This window comes from Panthera tigris, chromosome A1, assembly GCF_018350195.1.
Source record: "Panthera tigris isolate Pti1 chromosome A1, P.tigris_Pti1_mat1.1, whole genome shotgun sequence".
Lineage (NCBI taxonomy): Eukaryota > Metazoa > Chordata > Mammalia > Carnivora > Felidae > Panthera > Panthera tigris.
Window position 1 is genome coordinate 160169234 of NC_056660.1, and position 22005 is coordinate 160191238.

General features: G+C 32.9%; 1 long non-coding RNA gene across 1 annotated transcript in view; it reads left to right on the forward strand.

The window, feature by feature from the left end:
* The first annotated feature begins 350 nt into the window (after window positions 1–350).
* Window positions 351–22005, forward strand: part of LOC107179319 — a 75313-nt gene continuing 53658 nt past the window's right edge. Inside the window, exons 1-2 of the long non-coding RNA XR_001509918.2 lie at window positions 351–372; window positions 21045–21092. This is a non-coding gene — a long non-coding RNA (uncharacterized LOC107179319). The remainder of the gene's footprint in view (window positions 373–21044; window positions 21093–22005) is intronic.

Consider the following 22005-nt stretch of genomic DNA (forward strand, 5'->3'; position numbering starts at 1 on the left):
GCTAGTCCATGTAGCATGCGCTGCCTCTCTGCCCTTCCTACCCTTTTCTGTGGGACTCTTGTCTATGCTTGGCTCTGGAAAGTCCATTTTGCTCATCTTCTGGCAGTTTTCTGGGTTATTTAGGCAGGTGTGGGTGGAATCTAAGAGATCTGCAGGATGAGGTGAGCCCAGCATCCTCCTATGCTGTCATCTTCCTGTCTCCATGCAGCCCTTTTATTGTTTGTTGTGAGGAAGTTGTTCATCTGTTTTCTGTTTTTCAGGTCATTTTCAGAGGGAATTGTTGCACATGTAGCTGTAGACTCGGTATGTTCATACAAGGAGGTGAATTCAGGATCTTCCTATGCTGTCATCTTGGACTGCCCAGATCACGAGGTGAGTGACAAAGGATGTGACTCGGGAACAGCCAGATGGGGAGGAGGAGGTGTGCAGCAAGGGCAGGCAGCTTCCCTGAGCTCGCCAGGCTGCCACTCTCCCTGCAGCTCCACGTGGTCACCAATTGGAAGCTCCCTTATTATAATTTTAAATTGTAATTAATAGGCATTTAGTATATTTGAATTGCTAAATGAAAGTTTTATACTACATTTGATGCTTAGTAATTTCAGAGTTACCTAAGAACAAAGGAAAATTGGAAGGAAAAAAGGCTTTCAGAGATTCAGAAGAAGTAACAATAGAAAATAACTAACATAATGAGAAATAATCCTTTTGGATCGCTTCACTAGCTGAAGTTATGGTTACCCTTTAAACTACATAAAACCTTTAAATATATTAGGGAGTTTAAGAGAAAATAATGATGAAAGGTACTGTGAGTCATGACAGGATTTGAAGTGGCTACATGTATCAAACATGAGCAATGGCCTCTAATGGTTATATCAGAAACTACATCTTCAAAACTTCCTTGTAAGATTAAATATTATTTAAAATGGTATAAAGAAGATGAAAGGCGATAAAAGTAAAATATAATGGGCCAAATTTAGAAATTGTTATTATTAGTTGTTGCTCCTAATGTAGTACTTCTAAAAATCCACCTTCTCTCTGTAATGAAGAGGCTGAGTAAATAATCTCTTAATTTTTTTTTCTTCTGTGATTAGACTAAGAATTGCATAGTGGGCTTAGAAATCACCCCCAACTCTGAATGACTTTTCATTTCATACCAGATTCCTTCCCAACCAAGTTACATTTGAAATTGATGATTCATCTTGAAATTAGGCCCATGAAGTTATTGAGTTGGTCAAGTTGAAATCTTGTTACAAAATGCTATAAACTTACTGTTGAATGTAAAACCTTTCACTGTAAACAAAATATGGCATAATTTAAAAAAAGCTGAAAACAGTTGGAAAATTTTCTGAAAGAGAAACTGAATAAAAGAAACTTCTTAGTGAAAGCCTACTAAAACAGATACAAATAAGCAAGGAAACACAGTAGCAGAAATTCAACACCTACCATTATATCTTAACAGGTCGAGAAAGAAAACAAATTTAAAAATCACTACCACTCTTAAACTCTATAATATCTACGCTTCTCCCAGTATTAGAGGGGAAGAAAGGGGAGTGATCAAAATCTGATATTCATTCTTATTACCACCCAAAATGATACTGTGGAAGACCCATCTTGAGTATGTGGGCAGGAAGTATATAAAGAGAGGTTGAAAACTCCTCTAGCATACATGTATAACTACCATTCAGTGTGTCACTGCTGCTATATCCATCACTATTCTTTAAAGCTAAGAGGATACTTATAAAGAAAAGGCAGCTAGTTTAAATTGCTCTTGAGACTTTCTCTTCAACTCATGGATTAGATAGATGTGATTTTTATTTTCTAAATATTTGGAGATTTTTTGGCTACCTCTCTAATATTGACTTCTAGTTTAATTTTGTCTCAGTCCAAAAGCGTATTATAGTAATTTCTGTTTTTAAATTTATTAAGGTTTGTTTTATACTCCTGGATGCAGTTTACATAGATGTCTGCTCCGTTTGTACTTGAGAAGACTGTGTATTCTACTGTTAGATGGAATGCTCCAGAACTCTCAAAGAGATCCAAGTGATGGACAGTTGTTTGGGGGTTATCTATTTTTTTATTCATTTTCTGGCCACTTGTTCTGTCAATTTCTGAGAGAGGCATGTTAATGTCTCCAATCATAATTAAAAATCCATTTATTTTTCCTTTTGTTTTTATCCATTATTTCCCCATGGGTTTCGATACTTTTTTTTTTAATGTTTGTTTATTTTTGAGAGAGAGAGGGAGAGTGACAAGAGTGTGAGTGGAGGAGGGGAAGAGAGAGAGGGAGACACAGATCCAAAGCAGGCTCCAGGCTCTGAGCTGTCAGCACAAAGTCCAACATGGGGCTCAAATCCAGTAACGTGAGATCATGACCTGAGCCGAAGTCACTCAACCAACTGAGCCACCCAGGCATCCTATTTGATACTGTCTTGACACATGGATACAAATTTAGGATTCTTTAGTCTTTTGGGTAAAATTTACCCGTTTCATCATTTGTTTCCTATCTATCTCTGAAAAAGTTTCTTGTACTGAAATGTAATTTATATGAAATTAATATAGTTTCTTGAGATTTATTCTGGTTAATGATTGCATCTTTCTTCATCCTCTTACCATACATAACCTATCAGTATCTTATATTTGTAGTGGATTCTTATTGACGAATATAGTTGGGTCATTATTGTTTTATATAAGATTCTCTTTTGACTAGTGGGTTTAGATCATTGACATTCACAATGACTATTGATGTGACTGGATTATATTTTAGCATCTTGTTATCTGTTTTCTATTTTCTCCATTTGATCCTTCCTTGTAACTTTTTTCTCTTTTTCTGTCTTCTCTGGTTTTAATTTAGCAGTTTTTAATGAGCCCATTTAATCTAATTTATTGGTTGTATTATCTTAACACATTTTTTACTGGTTGCTCTGGGGTTCACAATATACATTTTAAAATAACCTGCAACAGTTGTAACATAATATTATATCACCTTGTGTGCAGTGTAAGAGACTTTTAATTGTGTAAAACCTATTCTCTCTTCCATCCCTTATGCCATTGTTTTCCTGAATTTTATGCTGTAAACACCTAATATATAATTCAGCCTGGTTTTTATCAGTTATGTTTTCAAATACTACAAATAAGAAAAAAAATACTATTATTACTTTTATACTTTTATTTTTTTTCCATTTTCAATATTCTGATGTTCTATTTTCTGAATGATCCTGTCCCTTTTTCCTAAAGACCATTCTCAAACATTTCTTTCACAGTAGGTCTAATAGCAATGGGTTCCCTTAGTTTTTGTTTCTTTGAAAGCATTTATTTCTCCTTAAATTCTGAATAATGTTTTCACTGGATATAGAATTCTGCACTGACCACTTTTTTATTCAGCACATTAAAGATACCACTCTCCTGTCTTGTTTAAGGTTTTCTGATGAACAGATTGCTATAATTCTTAATCCTTGTCCTTCTATAAATAGTATATTGTTGTTGTCATGGTTGTTGTTAATATTTTTTCTTTTCATTGGTTATCATTGGTTTTTAACAAGTTAAATATGATATGCATAGTTTTGCTGTCTCTTAGATTTGTGGTTTATTCTCTAACTTTGGAAAATGCTCAGCATTATTTTCTTCTATATTGTTATCTGTTTATTCTACTTTTAATATTCTGATTACCTATGCGTTGAATTCTGACATTGTCACAGTGAAAGTAATGGCTAGAAAGAGGGAGATTGATTGTCTCTGACCAAATGTTAACAAAAACATCTACCCATGATTAGGAGTAAATTACAATACAAACTGATATTTCAAGTAACAAATGAGTTATCCTTGTCATTTTCTATCAACGAAAGCACATTTACTAAGAATTTCTCACCAGAAATATAATGGGAGTCCTGAAATACAGTTGCAGATGGATTTAGATCATTAGAACTGCTATTTTTAACTCAAATTTTAGCCTCCTTAAATGTTAGCTTGAGTTCTAGGCTTATTTTCTACTATTTCAAATCATGGGCATCTCACATCTAGCTGAAGAAGAGATGAATTTATTTTCATCATTTTTTTAAGTTTAGAGAATAAATTTTTTTCCATAAACTATCCCCTCAGCAGGCAATTTTTTTCTTTTTGTGATATTAATCAAGATTGACTAAAGTATGTATTTGCTCACTGTAATGGAGAGTGGAAAAGCTAATATCTGAAAATAATAGCTTTCATAGTAAAAGATGAGCTCAGTCAAGAAAATATGTAGATAAAAGGTTTTTGAGTAGGTAAGTATTGACACTATCGAACACACTTTTCCCCAAAATCTCCTGCAATGGAAGAGATGGATAAAATCTACAGTGCTTAACCCATCAAGTCGCAATTTCAGTTTATGGACAAGTGTCTTGGATTACATGGATGTCCAGTATTACCACCTCAGTGACGTCATCCTTGTTCATGCCATCAAGATTTCTCAATGATTGTAACAGACTTGGAACTGTGTTCTCAAATTCTCACCTTAGGACCTATCATCTCTTCTCCTTTCAAGGTATTTTACCCGGTCTGCAGTTCAGGGTCTAGGATTTTATTTTATGTCTGTCCTTGATTAAATACAAGCTGAATTAGGGTAGGGATAGTTGGAATTATTTTTCATTATGTATTCTCATAACCACTGGAACCTAGGAAGTACTAATAAATGTTAAAAAAATTAATGAATGTTTTACCAGAAAAACCATTTTGACAGAACTTATCTTAGATATTGATACTATATATGGAAAAGATATGTGAGGGCAGCTATGCAAAAATGCTACCTGAGGATAAAAAGGAAACTAAATGCATATATCAGATAAATTGCTTTTGGAAATCAAATCTAAGAAATTCAGGTATTTTCATTCAAGTTTGTTGTACAATGGAAAAATCTAAAAATAAAATTAATTTTTAATATATTATAATAAAATAAAAAGGGATCTTGACAAGCTAAGTAAACTAAGAATGAGAAAAACATCACCAGGAATGAAAATGAAAGGTGGAGTGAGAGATGTGAACATGATGGAGTAAAGACGCTCCAAAAAAGCCACAAAAGTAGCCACAAATTGTCAGAATTCCAAAAATTAACCTGAGACTTCAGCCATGAGGTGGCATTTCATCAAGAAAAATGGAATGGCTGAATCTTAGCATCAACAACATGCTTTGTGGTATTTCATTTCTTCTAGTTTCATCCACTACTTGATGTCTAAAGAGTAGCCTTAGAAAGATAATAGGCCATACTCCTGGTATCAGAGGAAGCACAATAGCACTGCAGCTCTTTCCAAACTTTATTTCCAAAGAATAGTAATTACTTGACCTGAGTTGTGGTTCTCTGGGAGACTCTACTAAAATAACTTATTTTATTTCACCTTATTTGAACTTGCTGAGTGCTAAAAGCTTCTCCCCAAGAGGTATTTGTCAAATGTTATAACACCCTGACCGCCTAGAGTGATTTAGAAGAGTTGGGCACACAAAAGAGTAACCAAAATCTTGAAAAAAAAATTTTAATGTTGATTTATTTTTGAGAGAGACAGAGACAGAATGCGAGTGGGTTAGGGGCAGAGAGAGAGGGAGACACAGAATCCAAAGCAGGCTCCAGGCTCTGAGCTGTCAGCACAGAGCCCAACGCAGGGCTTGAACTCACAAGTTGTGAGATCATGACCTGAGCCGAAGTCAGACGCTCAAACGACTGAGCCACCCAAGAACCCCAGATTAACCAAAATCTTAAAAGGGAAAGGTGAGGGGCGCCTGGGTGGCGCAGTCGGTTAAGCGTCCGACTTCAGCCAGGTCACGATCTCGCGGTCCGTGAGTTCGAGCCCCGCGTCAGGCTCTGGGCTGATGGCTTGGAGCCTGGAGCCTGTTTCCGATTCTGTGTCTCCCTCTCTCTCTGACCCTCCCCCGTTCATGCTCTGTCTCTCTCGGTCCCAAAAATAAATAAAAAACGTTGAAAAAAAATTATAAAAAAAAAAAAAAAAAAAAAAATAAAAGGGAAAGGTGAAGAATGAGATGTGTATAGGGGCTTTAAAAAAACCTGACATATTCCTAGGAAACATCATGCATTCAAAGAGTTGTGTTCATGTTTAGGGAATTAAAAAAAAAAAAAAACAACATGAGAAGGTCTTAATGATATATAGATCTTTGATATATCCTGAGGCTCTGCACAGCAGAAAATGAAGGTTAAGTCCGGGTTCAAAATTCCTGGTTGTGTGTTGAAGATGTGTCCTAACAGTCACACATAGCCCCTCAGCAAAGACTGGGGGATTTATTCCAAGAATTTTTAAAAATCCATAATTAGTTATTATCTGGTCACTAACCAAACTAAAATAAATTTAATGGCCACACACTATAAAGAAACAGACTTTAAAATTTGTTTAGAAATGTCATTAACTAAATAACAAAAAAGTAAGCAGCAACAACAAACTCTGCATAGGAGGAGCATCTGATTTCCAGAGTTGTACCTTACATTACTTGAAACACACATTTTTCATCAAAATATTATGTTATATATGAAGAACCAAGCAAGTATTACCCATCCAAAAGAAAAAAAAAATCAATAGGAATCATCCCCAAGGAAGCCTCAATTACTGTAAATTAGCTATTTTAAATGTGTTCAAAGAGCTAAAGGAGATCATGTCTAAATAACTAGAGGAGCACATGAGAATGTTCTGTCAACAAACACAGAATATCAATCAATAAGGAGATAGAAATTATGAAAAAAGGATCAAATATAAATCCTACAGTTGAAAACTACAGTAGCTGAAATAAAAATCCAGTAGAAAAGATCAACTGCAGGCCTGTGCAAGCAGAAGAAAGAATCAGCAAACCTGACAAAAGATAAATTCAGAGTATCCAGTCTGAGGAATAAGCAAAGAATGAAAAAAGATAAATGGAACCTCAGAGACCTGTGGGAAACCATCAGATGCACCAACATCAAGTGGACAATTGAAAGAACTAAAGGCAGAAAGAGATATTTCAATAATATTTGGATATTTCAATTCCCAATTTTCAATAATGTATAAAATAAATAGGCAGAAAATATAAAAAAAATAGAAGACTTTAACATTATTAGTGAACTAGAACTAAAAGACATTCTACCCAACAAAAGAACACATTCTTCTCAAGTACTCAAAGAACATTTTCTGGGATAGACCATATGTTTCTTAATAAAACAAGCCTCAAAAATTTTAAAGGATGGAAATCATATAAAGTACGTCCTCTGAGCATAATAAAGGAATTAGAAATCAGTAACAGAAGGAAATTTAGGAAATTTAAAAATATGTGGTTCTTAAACAACAAATTAACCAAAGAGTCAAATAATGAACCATAGTGGAATTACAAAATACTTGGTAATATCAGTATTTATTGCAGGCAATAAAATTAGTGCTCAGATGGACATTTACAGCTATAAATGTTTCCAATAAAAACGAACATCCCAAATCAGTAACCTAATCTCCTACTTTTATAGTAACGGAGTAAAATTCAGTAATCCAATGCAAGAAAAAGAAGGAAGAAGTAAATATTAGACAACAGCAAAAATAAAATATAGAGAAAATTGAACAAAACCAAAAACTGATTCTTTGCAAAGATACACCCAATTCCAACCAAGGAAAAAGAAAAGTTTCAATTGTTGAAATCAGGAATTAAAAATGTATCTTAACTACAGACTTTACAGAAATAGAAGTGGATTATAAGGAAATGTTTAAAAGAGGTATATGCCAAACAATTAAACGATAGTCCATTTCTATAAAGACATAAACAGATTGAATTAGTAATAAAAACAAATTTACAAAGAATCATTCAGTACCAGATGACCTCACTGGTACATTCAACCAAATAATTAGAAGAGTAACACTAATACTTCTTAAATACCTATTTGTTAAAAAGAAGAAATATAGGAACACTTCTTAACTCATTTTAGGAGGCCAATATTATCTTGGTAAAGTCAGACAAAGTTCTCACGAGAAAATATAGTATGCCAGTGTCCTCTATGAATATTGACACAGATATTCTCAGCAAAATATTAGAAAAGCAAATTTAAAGGATTATATATATGATGTATATATATACATACATATATATGTAATACAGTATTATATACTATAAACAAGTGGGAGTTATCTCACAAATGTGAGGATGGGTCAACATACAGAAATCAATCAATGTAATATACCATATTTATAAAATAATGGGGGAAATGGAAAAATATTTACATATTTATCATAGTAGATGCAGAAAAATGTTTTTGATAGAGGATAGCTACAGAAAATCCACAATCAACACCATTCTTAATGCTGAGAAACTGAAAGCTGTTACTTAAGATCAGGAAAAAGACAAAAAAGTCTGCCCTTGTCCATTTTATTCAACATGGTATTGGAAGTTCTAGACAGGGCGATAAGAGATAGTTTTACTTTTTACAATCAAGTCTGAGTATTTTTATTTCTTTTGCTTGCCTATTTGCAGCTGACATGATTTTATACATAAGAATTCTTGAAGAATCCAAAAAGATAATAAAAATGATAAGTTCAGCAAGGTTGCAAGACAAAAAAATTAATGCACAAAACTCAATTATATTTCTATATGCTAGCAATTTATAATTCATTCATAAAGTTAAGAAAACAATTCCATTTATAATAGCATGAAAAATAAGATAATTAGGAATAAGTTAAACAGGGAGGTAAAAAATTTGTACACGTAAAACCACAGGAAATTAAAGACCTAAATAAATGGAAAGACTCCTCATGTTTATTGATAGGCAGTCTTAATGTTAAGATAGCAATACTTCCTATACATATTCAATATAATTCTTATCAAAATTCCAACTACTTTTTTTTTTTACAGAAATATACAGGATGATCCTAATAGTCACATAGATACTTAAGAGACTGAGAATAGTACCCCCCCACACACAAATCTAGAAAAAGTAGAAATCTATAGGACTTATGTATCCCAACTTCAAAACCTAGTAACACAGCTACAGTAATAAAATGTGTTACTAACATAAGGATAGACAAAACAATAGAATAGAGTTTGGAATCCAGACATAAAACCTCCCTTCTATAGTCAGTCGATTTTCAACAAGGGTGTTAAGAAAATTTAATGGTGAAAATAATCACCTTTTTAACAAACCATCTTTTTATCTAGTTGCTGGGACAACTGGATATTCATGTGTAAAGGAATGAATCTGAACCCCTACCTTCTACCACATATAAAAATTAACTCAAAATTGATCACATATGTACATTATTTTTAATCATGACAACAAAATTATAAAACTCTTAAAAGAAAACATAGTTGTAAATCTTTGCAATATCATATTACGGAGTTTTCGAGATAGGACACCAAAAATGAAGCAACTGAAGAAAAATTACGATACACTGGAACTCATCAAACATAAAACCTTTTGTGTATCAAACAGAATGGAAGAAAATATTTGCAAGTAATACATATGATAAAAGTCTAGTATCCAAAATCTATCGAGAACTCTCATAGCCCAACGTAACAAGATGCATCAATTAAACATGGGAAAAGTATTTCAATAGATATTTCTCCAAAGAATATATACAAATGGCCAATAAGCACATGTAAAGGGACTCAGCATCATTGTCATTAGGAAATAAAAACCAAAATAATACATAATGTGCTACCACTGCACACACAAAAACCAAAAAGGAAATGGTATAATTATGTAAAAACAAATATAAAACAAGAAGCATTGCCAAACATGTGGAGTAATTGGAACTCTCATGCATTGCTTGTGGAATATGATTTCAGTCAAAACAGAAAATGGTTTGGTAGTTCCACAAAAAGTTAGACTTGCTACATAACTTAATGTTTCACTCCTTGGTATATAGACATCAAATAACAATTAAAAATTGAAAATAGGTACTCAAATAGAAATTAATACATGAATGTTAGAACAATATTCATAAAAGCTAAAAGATTGAAGCAGCTGAAGGGTCCATCAACAGATGAAAAAATATATATTAATATGAATACATATATATATATTATATTATATATTTTATATGCATATAGATTATACTATAATCATACAATTATGTAATATATAATTATATTAATAGAACTTACAATATATAAACATATATATTTATATAAAATTCATTTTATAAATATATATGAATATTATTCACTTATAAAAAAAGAATAAACAATTGATACATACTACAACATCAATGGACCTTGGAATCATTATGCTGTGAAAGAAGCCAAAGCCACATATTTTATAATTCCATTTATATAAGATATTCAGATTAAGCAGATCCATATAGTCAGAAAGTATACTTTCCCCCTGGGTGCAAAGGGGAAGGGGGAGAGAAAGTGACTGATAACTGGAATGGGGTTTCTTTTTGGAGTGTTAAATATTCTAAAATTACTTGTGATGGTTGTACAACCTTGGCCATATACTAAAAACCACTCAATTTTTCACTTTAAAGTGGTGGATTTTATGTATTTAAATTATATCACAATAAATATACACTTACATACATGCAAAATTGTGCAAAAATCTAGGAACATTATAATTGTCAAAATTCTTAGGATGGATGGTATGTTGAAAACCCAATAATTGTGATCGCTACATGAACTCAGGAAATATCACTATCATAAGGCTTTTGCAGTGAGGTCAACAATAAATAAGTGAAAATCTATAGTAACAGTGTTGCATTTTTAATACACAATATATCTAAATATAGACCTAAAGCTAAAGAGTTTTGTGAATTATGAATAACAGAATATAACAGATTGACTCATACAGGATAGGTGATATAAAAAATGTTGCATCTACAAAAATACCAATTTCACACAGTTTACCACAAAGATGTAATAGAGACAAAGTAAAAATTATATTTTAAAAAGTGTAGAGAAAGAGGTGACAGAAAATGATAGCATGTCAATTTCTGTATTTTTTCCTAATGATGTGACAAATTATATAGTCAAACTGATAATTGCAGGAAAATTTTAATGTCTTATTTAAAATGATAAACATTAAAGATAAAGTAAGCTATGTTAACAGAAGAACAAAATATAATTAACAATAATTGAGAGATTGAAAATGGAAAATTGAGAGGAGGTAAGGAAATATTTTAACTGTGAGAATTTTCTAATCTTACATTCTTAAAAAATGTAGCTAAATATTTGACACCAGAAAGGGAATAGGAACCTAAATAGAATGGAATTAACAAAAAAGAATAGAACCAAATTCATGTTAGACTTTATAATTATATTTGAATCATAAATTAGTGGCAAAAAAATGGACATTTCAACTGTTTTTATCATAACTATTCAGGATAAAACATGGTTCTCCTCTTCCTTGTGTATGTCAAAGATAAATAATTACAGATGATTTGTAAAAGAAGTCATAAATGCAACACACCATGTATGTTGTATATTATACATTCAGTATTTGGTATTATGTTTTTGGAAAGAAATATGATGTCAATCAAAATGTAAAACGTACATTATTTTATTTTATTTTAATTTTTTTAACGTTTATTTATTTATTATTGAGAGACAGAGAGACACAGAGCGTGAGCAGGGCTGGGGTAGAGAGAGGGGGGAGACACAGAATCTGAAGCAGGCTCCAGGCTCTGAGATGTCAGCACAGAACCCGACGCGGGGCTCGAACTCACAAACTGCCAGATCATGACCTGAGCCGAAGTCGGTTGCTCAACCAACTGAGCCACCCAGGCGCCCCTTAGATTCAATAATATAACTTCTAGAAATTCATCCTGGATATTCACAGAAAAAATAGGAAAACACGGAAATGTATTCACAGAATTTTTTCATATAGCCAAAGTTTGGAATTGACTTGAATGACCATCAGTAGCAAATTACTTTTTTTGAAAAGTATGTAGGGTATACGTGAAGGAGATTTATTTACTAATTTCAGAATGTGAGCTACAAGGACAGGGATCTTCAGAATTTTACAGGAACAAGGGTGCTGGCAGATGCCCTTTCCCTTCCCCTCCCTCAGTATAGACAGCAGCAACCAGACCTAACATTCCATCTCTCTTGCTAGTACTACATGCCCTACCCTCACATTGCCCCTCAGCCTCCCCTCATCCAACCCGCTAGCCTCAGCAGGCTCCCTCTGGAGTGGCTCCTACCCTACCACACCCTGCAAGCAGTCCCTGCAGGAACCTCCACCACCTTAAAGTGACTCCTGTCTGCGGAGGGGGGGAAATAAGCCCACACACCAGTGCCCCTGCCGTTCCTGCAGCCAGGCCTTGTAGCTGGCTACAGAAGGAGCAAGATTTGCCCTTCTGCTGCCTACAGCTGTGGCAGAGAGGCTTATTGTAGACACCTAGTCTGACTCTTGGCCTCTCTCACAAAGAGCCTGCAGTGGTCTTGGGCCTCTCAATAACACAGGAACCAAACCCAGACCAGTCAGTGCATACACAGCAGGAAAACTGGGTCAGAGCAGCCAACTGAACTGAGAATAAACATGACTCAATCACAACAGTAGAGTACAGACAGCTCACCCAGGAGACACCCTGGATGCCTGGTGCTGGTGACCAGGGGCACTGGTAAAGAAAGAAGGCCCATCTATTTGCTGCCTAGAAGAGACTCGCTTCATACCTAAGAATACACACAGATTGAAAGTGAAGGGGTGGACAAACATATTCTGTGAAAATGGAACCAATTCAAAAAAAAAAAAAGCCAGTGTAGCAATATTTAGATGGATGAATGGATAAAGAAAATGTGGTATATATATACAATGGAGTATTACTCGGCAATCAAAAAGAATGAAATCTTGCCATTTGCAACTACATGGATGGAACGGGAGGGTATTATACTAAGTGAAATTACTCAGAGAAAGACAAAAATCATATAACTTCACTCATATGAGGACTTTAAGAGACAAAACAGATGAACATAAGGGAAGGGGAACAAAAATAATATAAAAATAGGGAGGGAGACAAAACAGAAGAGACTCATAAATATGGAGAACAAACTGAGGGTTGTGGGGGGCGGATGGGCTAAATGGGTAAGGGGCATTAAGGAATCTACTCCTGAAATCATTGTTTCACTATATGCTAATTTGGATGTAAATTAAAAAAAAATAAAAAGTAAAATAAAATAAATAAAATAAGATAAAATAAGCTTTAAAACGAAGGCTGGAGTGAGAGAAAAGAAGAGCACTACATACTGATAAAGTGATGAATCCAAAAAGAGAATGTGTTAATTATAAATATCTATGCACCCAACATTGGAGCACCTAAGTACATAAAGAAAATATTAACAACTATAAAGGGAAAAATTAGCAGTAACACATTAATAATAGGGACTTTAACTCCTCACTTATAACAACAGATAGATTATCCAGACAAAACAACCAGGAGACCGTGGCTTTGAATGACACATTATACCAGATGGATCTAACAGATATATATTGAACGGTCCATTCCCAAACAGCAGAATATATATTCTTTTCAAGTGCTCCAGGATAGATTACATGTTAGGCTACAAAATAAGTCTCAGTAAATTTAAGAAGACTGATACCGTGTCAAGCATCTCTCCCTACCACAAAGGTATAAAACTAAATTTCAATTACAATAAAAAATCTAGATAAAACCACAAATACATTGAGGCTAAACAACATGCTACTAAACAATGAATGGGTCAACCAAGATATCAAAGAGGAAAACAAGAAAGAAATACAAATGAAATGAAAGGAGAACAGTCCAAAGTATTTGGGATACAGTGAAAGCAGTTCTAGGAGGGAAGATTATGGCATTATAGGCCTTCCTTGAGAAATAAAAAAAAAATCTCAAACAACTTAATCTTACACCTAAAGGAGTTAGAAAAAGAGGAACAAACAAATCTTAAAGCTAGTAGAAGTAAGGGAATAATAAAGATGTAAGCAGAGATAAATGGAAGAGACTTTTAAAAAAATCAGTGAAACCAGGAGCTGGTTCTTTGAAAGATAAAAAAAGTAATAAAAATTTTGGAAGGCTCATGAAGAAGACAGAGAATTCAAATAAAATCGGAAATGAAGGAAGAGAAATAAGAACTGATGCCACAGAATACACAGAGAATATTATGAAATTTATCTGCCAACAAATTAGACAATCTAGAAGAAATGGAAAAATTCCTTGAAATATACACTCTTCCAAAACTAAATCAGAAAGAAGTAGAAAATTTAAACAGACTGATTACTAGTAATGAAATTGAATCAGTAATTGAAACACTCCACTAAGCAAAGCCCAGGACCAAATGGCTTCACACTTGAATTTTACCAAACATTTAAAGAGTTAATGCCCCTTCTTTCTAAACTATTCCAAAAAAACATAAGAGGAAAGAAAATTCCCAAATTTATTCTATAGGCCAGCATTACCGGGATATCAAAACCAAACAGCAAACTACCCAGAAACACAGAACAAATACTGGCCAATCTCTGATTGACATAGATGCAAAAATTCTCGATAAAATATTAGCAAACCAAATTCAACAATACATTAAAAAATCATTCATTATGATCAAGTGGGACTTGTTCCAGGGATGCATGGGTATTTTAATATTTGAAAATCAATCAATGTGATGCATCACATTATTAAGAAAGGGATAAACACTGTATGAACATCTTAATAGATGCAGAAAAATCATTTGACAAAATATAACATTTGTTCATGATAAAAACTCTAAGGGGGTTTAGAGCAAACATACCTCAATATACTAAATGCCATATATATATATATATGATGAGTAACATCATACTCAATGGTGAAAAAGAATTTCCTCTTGCCACTTATATTCAACATAGTAGTGGAAGTAAGTACTAGCTATAGTAATCAGACAAATGAAAGGCATCCTAACTGGTAAGAAAGAAGCAAAACTGTCACTATCTGCAGATGACATGATACTATATATAGAAAACCCTAAACTCTGCTCCCACCTAAAAAAAAAAAAACACACTATCAAATAAATAAATTCAGTAAATTTTCAGGATTCAAACTTTATATAGAGATATCTGTTGCATTTCTACGCACTAATAATGATATAGCAGAAAGGGAAAGTAAGAAAACAATCTCATTTATGATTATATCAAAAATAAAATACCTAGAAATAAATTTAACGAAGGATGTGAAATACCCATACTCTGAAAATTATAAAACACTGATGAAGAAATTGAAGACAACACAAATAAATGAAAACATATACCATGCTCACAGATTGCAAGAATTAATATTAAAATGTTCATACTACCCAAAGCAATCTACAAATTCAATGCAATCCCTATCAAAATACCCATTACATTTTTTTAAAGTTAGAGCAAATACTAAAATTTGTATGGAACCACAGAAGACCTCAAATAGCAAAACAATCCTGAGAAAGAACAAAGCTGGAATTATCACAATTCCAGATTTTATGAAATACTACAAATCTAGAGTAATCAAATCATTATGGTACTGGTATAAAAATAAACACATAGATCACTAGAACAGGATAGACAGAAATATACCACACTTATATGGTCAATTATTGTATGACAAAAGAGGCAAGAATATACAACGGGGAAGAGACAGTCTTTTTAACAGTGATGTTGGGGAAACTGGACCACTTTCTTACACCATATACAAAAATAAACTCAAATGGATTATTCTGACCTAAATGTGAGACCTGAAACCATTGAACCCCTTAAAGAAAAAATAGTAATCTTTTGGACATTGCCTTTAGCAACATGTTTATGAATATGTCTCCTCAGGCAATGGAATCAAAAGTGAAAATGAACTATTAGAACTACACCCAAAATGTTTGCACAGCAGAGGAAATCACCAACAGAACAAAAGACAACCCACTGAATGGGAGAAGACATTTGCAAATGATATATCCAATAAGGGGTTAATATCTAAAATATATAAAAAATTATACAAGTCAACACCAAAACAACAAACAATCCAATTAAAAATGGGCAGAGGATGGACACCTGGGTAACTCATTTGGTTAAGTGTCCAGCTCTTGGTTTTTGCTCAGATCATGATCTCATGGTTTCATGAGTCGAAGCCTGACATCAGGCTCTTTGCTGGCAGCACAGAGCCTGATTGGGATTCTCACTTTCCCTCTCTCTATGCCCACCCCCCAACTCATGCTATCTCTGTCTCTTTAAAAATAAATAAGCTTTAAAAAAAATGGGCAGAGGAATGGAATAGGTATTTTTCCAAAGAAGACAGACAGATGGCCAACAGATATATGAAAAGATGCTCAACACCACTAATTATCAGGGAAATACAAATCAAAACCACAAGGGGATATTACCTCACACCAATTTGAATAGGTATTATAAAAAATATATAAGAAATAATAATTTGGGGGAAGATGAAAAGGGAACCCTTGTGTACTGTTGGTGGGAATGTAAATTGGTACATCCACTCTGGAAAACAATATAGAGGCTTCTCAAAAATTAAAAAAGAAATACCATTTGATCCATTCATTGCATTACTCCATATTTACCCAAGGAATATATATATATAACATATATTATATATGATATATATATATATGTATACATATAACATATATTATATATATAACATATATTATATATACATATATATAACATATATACATTTTTTATATATGGAATATAAAAAACAAAAACAACAACAACCAACCAATGAAACAAAAGCCAGAAACAGATGCTTATATAAAGAAAGAAACCAGAAGGTTTGCCAGAGGGGAGATGGGAAGGGGGAATGAGTGAAATAGATAAAGGGGATTAAAATGTACTTTTAGTTATAAAATAAGTCACAACAAAATAAGAGATGATAAGTACAACATAGAGAATATAGTCAATAATATTTAATAGCATCGTATGGTGACAGATGGTTGCTACACTTATGGTGAACACCAAATAATGTATAGAAATGTCAAATCAGTACATTATATACCTGAAACTAATATAAAATTTTATATCTATATTTAAATTTAAAAAAGATAAAGAGAAAATGCAACTAAGTTTCCCATTATATTATTATGAAAAATTATTTTATTATGAGTATAGTAACCTACATAAAACCTTGAATTATAACTTGATATTTGTCATTTCCAACTTAGAATAAAATATTGATTTTGTATTATCTGGGTAGAGCTAAGTTAAAGTTCATCATACACCATTGATTTCCACTAGTCAAAATGGCATAGAAAATAATCTCACTCTGGACATTATAATCACAGATTTTCCATGATATATTTGCTCTCAGAACAATATTCTAATTAAAAAACCAAAAAAGAAAACACTGAAAAATATACCAAATCAGTAATCAATGTCATTAAACAAAACAAACCATTATTTATCATCAACATATTATAAAAATATAAATTGAACACCTAATGTTTTACTTGAACACTTAAGGTTTTTATAATAAGGAATGTAGAACATGCTAAAATATGTTCATTTCAAAGTCATAAAATCATTGATGATCAAATTAAGATTAAATCTTTGCTGGTATATATTCAAAATTCCTTAGTATTATACTTCCTAATTCTAAAACAGTATGATATTTTTAGAATGCTGTTTGGCATCATTAATGGCTAATTCAAATTTCATAATTCAAGGAACTTGAAAAAGAATAAAATTTGGTAAATCCTTTAAACCAGTACACGTTCAGATATATGTTTGTTCAGATGTTCTGTGGTTCTAAGAAATTTTATAAAAAAATTGTAATTCTTGGTCAACTAACAAATAAAAACCAATACTTATGAGCTTCTTATCAGTATTTACATATTTTACATAGAATAAATATATACACACTATAATGATCATTTGATAAAATTTGTAAAATATCATAAATCAATATATACTTATATTTTAATGTCAAGGACAACTGATGCATCTTCACAGACTTCAGAAAAAGTTACTGGAAATTTGTATATCAGAGTGCTGACACAATTATATGAAAATCAACCTAAAATGAAAATCCATATAATATATGTAACTGAAAATATTACTTAAGGCAATGGGAAAATACCATAATATCACATGGAAAATTTTGTTAACAAGTTTTCTTTAGGATACAATCCTTATAATATCTCTTATTTCTACATTTCAAAAGTAAGAATATTATCAACAGGCTTGGATACACCCATGCAGAATATGGATAACTAAATTATCAATCTTTATTTGAATGCCTACAAAGTTACAAGTTTCTAATTAGGTGAGCACAATGAAAGAGATAAAATGTCCAAGGAATATTTTGCCTAGTAAAGATGACAGACAAGTAAATAATTTCAGTATGTCATGAACTCTATGACAGATTAGAGTATAGGCTTTTATGGTAGTTCATGCAAGTGTACCTTTTATGAAGAAAGGAAATAATGACTGAAGCCATGTGGAGTGAGTTGTCCTCTAAATTGAACCTTAAAGTTCAATGGGAATTGGTCATGTGAAATTGGGGGTCAAGTTGATTCCCCCAGATGGACCAATAAACGAAATACCACAAAGGCAAAAAGAATGGCACATTCAGAAGGGTAAAGATGTGTGCATATCTAGGCGTGATGTCCAGGGAAGGAAAAGGTAAGAGAAAAGTCTCAAAAAGTAGATATGTTAAGATCTTAGGTGTCTCGCTGGTAGCCAGAACTTTAGAAATTGTCACTGTGTTACTTCTCTAAAACTCAAATTTTTCCAGTTATATGCCAGTTGTGTCATATAACCAGATTTTGTAGCCATATGGAATAAACTGAAAATAATTTCATACTAGAGTGCCAGCCTGCCATTAAAATATATGAAAATATGAGGCCAAGAGCCACATCCCACTGTCAAGACCTGGAGGCCACAACAGATAACTGGCAGTTCTATTAAACCACCCAGAGCATTATCCCATCATCTAAGGAGCATCAGTCTCTTATCTGTGCTTTATTACTCAAAAAGCTTCTGACATATTTTAGAGGTAGATTTCCAAACGCAGATATTTCAAAAGGCTATCATTTTATCTACTGATAATAATGGCCTGAATGTAAACAAGGGATATTTCCAATGTATTTACCTGTGTCCATAGTAAATGTGAAACACTCCATTATTTTAAAAATATTAAAAACAATACTAAAATGCTGAAATAAAATGACTGTACGTTTATTTGAGTAGTAGCATTTATAACTGACTTTGACGTTTTGAATTTTGTCCTAGCTTTTCTATTTTATATAAGTAGGGAGAAGGGGAAGAGCCAAATGAACATTTACTTGAAATGACTAAGTAGTAAACTAACCAGCTACTGCTTCAAGATGTGATGCTCCATTTGGATATGCAGGAAGTATCAAAACCATGAACATTAAACAACAAATCATTCCTTAAAAGCCTGGTTGGGTACTGTAATCATCTATGGAGAGTATGAAAAGTACAGACTCTCAACAGAGTCTCCCAAGATAAGGATTGAAAAAACTGGGTAGAGACACAATCATTTATATTTCTACTGAGTGCTTCAGATGAGATTGAAACCACACGCACGCGCACGGTCATTTGAGAAACGGAGCTACAGGGATTACCTTTTCAGCTTAGATCTGAGCCAGGAAATAAGTTTTCTGTTTAATGTACACATTAAAACTTTTATTTAGATCAAATTACAGGCAAGGGCCCAGTGGTCTCAGAATTTAGAGATAACAGGAGATATGTAGCTCTCCAAATTGAACTAATTATACAATAACTATAGTTATAGGCAATTTTCAAAACATTAGTGATGAATCTTATAAAGTGAAATTTGTGAAGGTAAAACAGAATGTTAATATGGACTCTCCCCATTACTGTTTTGCCTGAACCCCAAAGTCAAAGAATTTACAAAAGATTACAAATATCCCCTCATCCAGAAGAAAGGTGAATGACCCTTTACACTTTTTACAGATAAATTCTGCCCATGTTAGTGATCATCTCTGTCCAGAGTATAAAATGATGGGATTGAACTTTGCAAGGGAAGATTTCGTCAGAAAGTACTGTCAGCAGAATATATTTTTTCCTCAAGATCAAGATGGAAAGGGAGAGGGAGAGAGGGAGAGAAGGAGAGGAGAAAGGAAGAGAGAGAGAAAGGTTTTCCTCACACCTCAAACTAAGAGAAAGGGGGTTATGAAATCATTCAAATAGTTAAGTTTTTCATACTGCCAGGAGATCTGGAAATATTATCCATGTGACAAAGCTTATAAAAAATCATTATTCTAAAATGTGGCAAAATAAGGCAAACATTCTGGGGCCAAGTCCTTTTGGTATACAATGATGACCAAAAAATACACAATAGTAGTCTAAAGTAATATACATACTTGATCTTACTACTTTGTATGATTGATTTATAGTTTTCAGACTAAGTAAAATTTCTTCTTGTAGGCTTTCCTACTGTACTGACACAAAGAAATTCCATCTGGTGGAACAGATTGCTCTGAAGATCTATGGCCTGTTGAGCATTAACCAGTTTTATATCTAACCCAGCAATGCTATACTAATATTTCTTTGTTAAATTGACTATAAATAATTTAGCTTCTCTGATATCTGTTGAACCAATTATAATAACTTAATTTCCCCCTCATTAATTAATAGGTTAAATAAGATCATATATTGGCTCATTTTATGTTTGCATTAAAGCTATGATCTTACCTTTTTGAAAACTACTGTTTTTCAAGCGTAATAGCGTGGCAGTGTAAAAAGGGATAACTATATCACAATGATCTGTCCGCCTCACTAGGATTGTGGGGAGGGAAATAACTTCATCTGGGAATCGTTTCTCACAACTACTTCCTAAAGAATCAATATGATTTCGTCATAGAGTTGTACATGGTGTTTCACCAAAGCCTTCATTAATAATGGGTTATATAAAACATATGATGTATGTTTATTTTATATTAACTTGAGGGTAAAATTTTACTTTTGATAATTATATTTTCATAGTTTTGAGTGGTTGAGGAAGTATATCCTGTAAGCTCTTTAAGTGTAAACAAGTCTTTGTAGACTCCCAGAGTATTGCAAGCAAAACCCAGAACTTTACCCTTGTATCTCTGTTTCCCTGTCTCATTTACTCCAGATTTTTACTGACTTTGACTTTGTGTTTCTGTTTTTCTAGTTCGCTGGTGGCAGAGGTCTGTTTAGGTGAAAGATGACAGAGAATTAGGTAAGGACTGGAAAAACTAGTTCATTTTTTTCTCTCAGTGAAGCTATTAAAACATCTTGTTCCATGATAGCAAGAGAACAATCTTGTTTACCACTGTATCCCAAATGTCTGTCAAAGAGTTTTGCAAAGAGTAGGCATTCAGTAAATACTTTTCTAGTAAGTAATATTTTTGCTTCCGTGAGTCTGTTTAGTTTACTCCTTGTTCTGCTTATTACGTTAATAGTTAGTAATGTTTCTGCCCATTAATTGCACCCCCCTTTCTCTTCTGAGTTTAGCAAACTGTATTTTTAATGAAGAGAATTAACTCTCAAAATTCCATTCTATGTGACCATACTGAGGTCTTATATAGCCACTATATCCTATTTAATGGAAGGTGCTCATCTCCAAATGGCAAAATAGCTTTTGATAAATATTAACATCAAGAAAAATATAATTATAGATAGAATTCTACCAACAGTAGATTCTGTTTTCTGACAGGTTCTTATCAAAGTGTGGATATATTTATGTTTAATGTCTGGATTAGAAATATAGATGGACCAATTTGTTTCAGTACTGCTGGGATATATTGAGCTGTTAGAAAACTGGCAAGATCTCTAATAAATTAATGTTTCCATAATACTATAATGTTTTTATGAAAATTGATACGGGGTCAGAAAAGAAATGTTAGCAAAAATAACAAAATATAAAGTTTTAGGTATAGTAACTAATATATAATCTCTGGCTCTCTATTTTATATCCTGAAGCCCTGGTGTAGTATACTGTGTTTCTAATTTTTCTAAATTATAAATCTAAGTCTTCCCTAAATACTTACTCCTTGAAATTCTCACTCTCTAATATTAAGTTTTCTCAAAAACTGACAAACCGTTCAGAGGTGTTTTCCATGATTGTACATGTCTATACTTCTGTTAAAATG